We start from the raw sequence: 6,554 nt of genomic DNA on the forward strand, positions 1-6,554 counted from the left end.
CATGTCTTTCCATCCTCACTTGAAAGAATGAGGCTGAAGAAGTATGTATTTAAAGAATATCGACTTGGTTGGGTGCCAAATTAGTAGCCATCCGGGGAGTACCACTTTTTATCATCCTGGCTCTGAATATAGGGGAGTAATGAGAGATGAGGCTACAGAGATCAGCAGGGGGCAAATAACTAGCAGAAAATATAAGCAACGTAAAATATAAAATTTATCTTATGTGCCATTGGGATCCACGGAAAGCGTTTAACTAAGGGATTGGTGTAATCCCGTTTACGTTTCAGACAAATCACTCTGCTACTCATGCAGAAGATAGCCTGAGCAGGGAGAGGAAGGAGTACGATTACAGGCAAGAAGACTACCTAGGAGGCTGCTGGCATAGTCTGGGTCTGATACGATGAGGTATTGAGCTAGTCAGTACTTGTGGAAATGAAGAGGATATCAGAGATTCAGATGCTTTATTAAGAGGCAGATGCCACAAGGCTGATTGTCCATTCATTCAAAAAATATATTCATCTCCTACTTCGTGCCAGAAACAGCTAGAACCTAGAAATCTGAAGATAAGTAAAACACAATCCCTGTTTTCAGGTGAAAGAAGTAGCAATGCGTATAAATAATTATAAAACAGCGTGATAGGACTACAGTAAAATTATGCACGAGCTACAGTGGGGCATGAAGAGGAGGAAATGATTTACTTTACCTGGGAAACTTGAGGAAGGCTTCAGAGAGGCGGTAGCACTTGAAATGAGCCTTCAGGAACATATAGGAATTGGTTGGATGATCATGGATCATCCTGGTAAAATCATTCCTGGAAGAGGGAGCTGTGTGTGCAAAGGCTCATAAGTTTAAGAGAACATGACCTTATTTGGTAATGAAACTTAAAGTTTTTCGATCTGACAGTGTGGGTGAATGAGGGGGTGAGGGATGTGAGAGGCCATAGCAATTAATAAAAGATAAGGGTAAAGAACTAGAATGGCTACCTCATAAAGTGCATTGGAAAACCACATGCTGATGAGTTTGGTTTTGTCCTAAAAAGGCAATGAGTAGTCACTGGAGGCTTTAAAACAAAGAACTGACATTGTCTCCACTGCATTTTATTTTTTATTCTTTTTAATCTTTTAATCGAAGTATAGTTAATTTACAATGTTGTGTTAGTTTCAAGTGTACAGCAAAGTGATTCGGATATATATATATATATATATATATACATATATATATATATATATATATATATATCTATATCACTCATGAATATGCTAGTAAGCATAAGCGTGTATGAACTCTACTTGGCCCTGAGGACATCCTGCAACTATATATATATATATATATATATATATATATATATATATATATATATATATATATACATATACATATACATATACATACACACACTCATTTTCAGATTCTTTTCCCTTATAGGTTATTACAAGATATTGAGTATAGTTCCCTGTGGTATACAGTAGGTCCTTGTTGTTTACCTATTTTATATATAGTAGTGTGTATATATTAATCCCAACTCCTAATTTATCTCTTTAGAAATGATTCTGCTCTTTGAAACAGAGTTATGCGAACAAAGTTGATTCTGTTTTTTGTCTGTTTCTATAGTACCCACTGTTTTATCACTTATCAGACTTAAGTCATACTGAAAAGGTTTGAATCCTGTTTCCATCAGCCACTCACCATTAGACCTTGGGCCAGTCATTTTACCATAGGTTCTTTTTCATCTTCTGTTAAATGGAGATACAGTAAGTCCCCTACATATGAATAAGTTCCATTCCAAGAGCGAGTTCATACTTCCAATTTGTTTGCAAGTCCAGAAAAGTTAGCCTAGGTACCCAACTAACACAATCGGCTACGTAGTACGGTACTGTAATAGGTTTATAATACTTTTCACACAAAAGTAAAGTACACAAAAGCACAACCACTTGTAGAGGATGCACGCACATGACAATGTACACCAGACACATGAACTAACTTACGTGATTGGACATGCGAACGCACGTTTGCATCTTTGAAAGTTTGCAACTTGAAGGTTCATATATAGGGGACTTATTGTATTAATAGTACCACCCACGTTGGGTCCTGGTGGGGATTAAAAGAGATAATATATGTGAAGTGTTTGTAACAATGTCTTAAATACCATAACCACAAAACAAATAAAATACTATTTTTGTTTGTGTGTTTCCAAGACAATCTACCCTACCAGACTTTGACCTTTCCAAGGGTAAGAGTTGTACCTATTTTCGTGTTTCCTGGTATAGTGCATAGCTATGGTAGACAAGATGACATGCCACCCAGGTCCCCCTTCAGTGAAGGACTTACTCCCCTAGCTGTTGGGAGTACTCTCAGCAGAAAGCCTTCAGTTGTCAGCCCCTTCAGGAAACATCTCAGCTACACAGAGCTGCTTTGTTCAAGGTCACATCCCTTCCCAAGGTAGAGACACAGTGAGTAATTGATTTAGAAATATACAGGCCTGGTGATATCCATTCTTGCGGATGGCAACTCTGAAGGGCAACTATAGCTTCAGAGACCCCTGTGGGGTTGGACAAGGCTATCATTGGGCTGCATCACAATTTGAGATCTCCCACTGCCCGCTCCTGTTTCCTTTCTTCTCCCTTCCATAGATGTTTATCTCAAAGGCACTCCTTAGTAAACATCCTGCACATTGACATCCAACTCAGAACTGGCTCCCTAGGGAATCCAACCCACAACTGTGGCATTTGTAAGGTAGTCAAAGGTTAGTTGAATGAATGAATGCTCATTTCTTCTGCAAAATATGAAAATCATGGGCTTTGTGTGTTATTTAACCTTTCTTCCCTTCATCCTTATGGGGATGTAGTAAACAATGTGCTCTGTGAAGAGAATATATATGCTCTTAACTATGTGAATCCAGGAATAAATTATACTCTGGCAGAGTGCAAACTTTCAGTGCCAGAAGTATTTCTGTTGGCTTCTCTCCTTGTAATTAAACCATGTTCATTCTTGAGGATGTCTGAAAAAGAAATGCTTGGATTTTAAGAGAACACTAATACAATATGAAGGGAAGCTATGTTGATAATGTCTTTTTGAAGAGATAGCTAATGCAAAAAACTTTTAAAATATTACATAAAGTAAGTTAACTCAGTACATCATATGAAAATGTCATCTCCTGTTTCTTCGTGTTTTGTTGGTAGGAAAGGGCCTTTAATTTCTTTACTTTATTCATCATGCTGTTCTATATAACCATATATATATATATATATATATATATATATATATATAATTTATTTGGATGTGGATCCTTGATCTGAAATGCTTAAAATCAGGCAATTATTTAGCTTTTTAAAATATTTAAATTTTTTTTAATTTTTAAAAAATTATTATTTTTAAAAATATTTATGTATTTATTTATTTTGGCTGCACTGGTCTTAGTTGCAGCACACGGGATCTTTAGTTGTGGCATGATCTTTTGTTGTGGCATGTTGGATCTAGTTCCCTGATCAGGGATCAAACCCAGGCCACCTGAATTGGGAGTGTGGAGTCTTAGCCACTGGACCACCAGGGAAACCCCAATATTTTAAAAGTATATTTATATAAAGAACTCAGTTCTACTGTCCTGTGGTGAATATCAATTGACCATAAATGCATGGGTTTATTTCTGGGTTCTCTATTCTGTTCCATTGGTCTATACGTCTGTTTTTATGCCAGTACCATACTGTTTTGATTATGATCACTTTGTAATATAATTTGAAGTCACAGTCAACATACTTTTATTGCATATGTAGTTACGTGGAAAAATAATACAAAGGACGGGGACCTATCTTTCATTCATGGAGCTCACAGTCATTGGGACATGGAAAAGTAAACAGAATACTGCAATCCAGTATAAGAGGGACTATGAGAGAAGCTGGAAGTGAGAACAAGAGGCTTTGGTTGCTCACAACATGTACACCTAATTAAGAATGGAGTAGGGAAAACATGCTAGGGTAGCTTACTGGAGCAGGTGGTGATGACCAACCCAAGTTTTGCATGACCATTAAGACTGAATCAAGAAAAGAGACAGGGGAAAGGTTTTTCAGGCAGAGGGATCAGTATGTGCAAAACATTGAGCTAGGACTATGAGGGAGTCAGGATGGGTGTTCTGGAAGTAACAAAACAAACAAGAACTTCAATGGAATAGAAAAGTTTATTTTCAGTCCTAATGTGATATCTCATCACCTCACTAAACAATTCATTTTGGAAGTCACCTCTATATAGATGGTATATTTCTTTCACTTTATAACTCATGCATTTCCCAAAAGTGTTATTTCTGAATGTTTACTATCAATTTTATCCATTTGAGAAATAACTTTCAAATGGCCCAGCTTTTACAAATATCTACATATGGAGATTAATATAGCACTGATGTGATAGTTTCACTATATATTTAGTACTGAAATTGGCCCAAGCCTGGGCTTTTCAAGCTGACATTCTTCCCCATCCACCCTGGGGCCAGCATGCCATAGTAATGGAAACTTGCAGTTTTCTGAATAATAGCACATGGCAGCACCACTTAGGTAAGCACAGAGATCTCATAATTTAAAACTCATCACCCCCTTTCTAAAACACTTTCTATGGCAGCCCACTGCTTTTAAAAATAAAGCCCAATTTCCTATGTAAAGCATTCAAAACCTGGGACAAATTCACCCCAAACTTCTATTCCAGGCTCCTTTCCCACCAGCCATGCCAGAATTCCTTGCCATTGCCTGAATATCATCTGTAGAGCTTTAGCTTTGCTCATGTATCTCTCTGCCTAGAATTCCCTTCCTCACCCCACCCCACCCCTTTCTGGCTCCCTTCCGTAATATTTAATGTATCACTTTTCTTTGAGGGGCACTTATCGCCTATTAGACAATGGTGATTACTACTGAGTCCAAAAGAACTGTGTTCAAATTGAAGCTCTGCCTTTTTTACTAGCTGTGAAACCATGCACCAGTTAATTAACCATTTTAAGGGACCTCTGTTCCCTCATCTGTAAAATGGGAATAATGATAATACCTCTGTCATAGGAGGGTGGTGAGGATTAAATGACATAATTACCATAACACAGTGCCCAGTAATCACTCAATAAATGTTAGTCCTTTCATTAGTATTTCTCTAAGTGTCTCTCTCCCTTTTTGGACTTGAGTCTTCCAAAGACATGTCTGGATGATGCACACAACTCTTATCACGGGTGTTGTACCTGATGAGGACCCAATAAGCAGTTGTTAAAATGAATTATTCAAAAGGAGCTATGACCAGTTCCCTAGTGAATCAACAGATCTGTGGATAGATGAGGATTTGTACTGAGCCAATTGTTTGTTCTTATCCAAGCATATATCTGACTATAACTAAACTTATGATTCTCCTAAGTTTCACAACATTCTGTAGACATGGTATTATCTGAGTGTCATGTGACTTCTTATGGCGTTTCAGATTATGAAATACTGTTAGGTTATTTTTTGGTTTAATAACAAGAATATTTGTAAGAAATTTCAAGTTTACATAAATTGATTCTTGTTTTTCATTTTTTCCTATATTTAGGGTTCACTGAGTGAAATAATTTCCTAGTCACAGTTGAATTGAAACCTATAGTCAAACTACAAATTAGAGTAAAATACTAGCTTCTTGATATATTTGTTCAAAATGCAATTTTCCTTTGCTCCCAATATAATTTACTAAGTGAGTACAGTCTAATTACATGTCAAATTTTTTTTCTCTTTTTGTGACACACTGAGATCTTTTTCTACCATTTAGTGATTATTTGAAATCTTGCCAACTAGGAATCATATACCAACTGCTGAACATCCTACTCAGAGTCTCCTCAACACAAGAGGCTTAGGGAGTGTTGAAACATATCCATTAGAGGCGGATAATAGAGGGAGCAGTGTACAAATGGCTAACAAATGCTTAGAGCACGGTTTCAAAAGCACAAAGCCATTTGTTCATCTTATCAAATTAAATATATTAGTTGTGATATTCCAAAGCATCATTTAGATAAATGTCTGTAGTTCAGGGCATATTGTATAGGTCAGCACACCAGTGTAGCCCTGTATTAGAAATGTATGTATTTACTTAAATTGCAGAAAGCAGAACAAAGGCACAGATACTAAGACATTCAGTAGTCTGTGACTCTCATACTGAGTTGGCAGTTTTGGAGGTCATTTTGAGAGGGTCTGAGGGTGAGACTCTCAAGTAAGGTTTGAATAATCCTGACAAATTCATAATGATTTCGGAATTTTAATAGTCAGTTATTTCTAAAGTTACATTGTAGATTGTATTATTTGCTTCAAATTCCTCACCCTTCCATATGTCTATGGTGCAGCAGTGTCCTCCCAAACTCAAACTTGAGTAGGACTGTGTGATTTGCCTTGGACTGTAGAATAAGCTGGAAGTAAAAGTGAGCCAATTCCAAACGTAGCCCTTAAGAGGCTTGCATTTTTCCACTTGCTTTTTTTTTTTTTTCGGTACGCGGGCCTCTCACTGTTGTGGCCTCTCCCGTTGCGGAGCACAGGCTCTGGACGCGCAGGCTCAGCAGCCATGGCTCACGG

The sequence above is a fragment of the Lipotes vexillifer genome, unplaced genomic scaffold (genome assembly GCF_000442215.2).
Source record: "Lipotes vexillifer unplaced genomic scaffold, Lipotes_vexillifer_v1.1 scaffold1114, whole genome shotgun sequence".
Classification (NCBI taxonomy): Eukaryota; Metazoa; Chordata; class Mammalia; order Artiodactyla; family Lipotidae; genus Lipotes; species Lipotes vexillifer.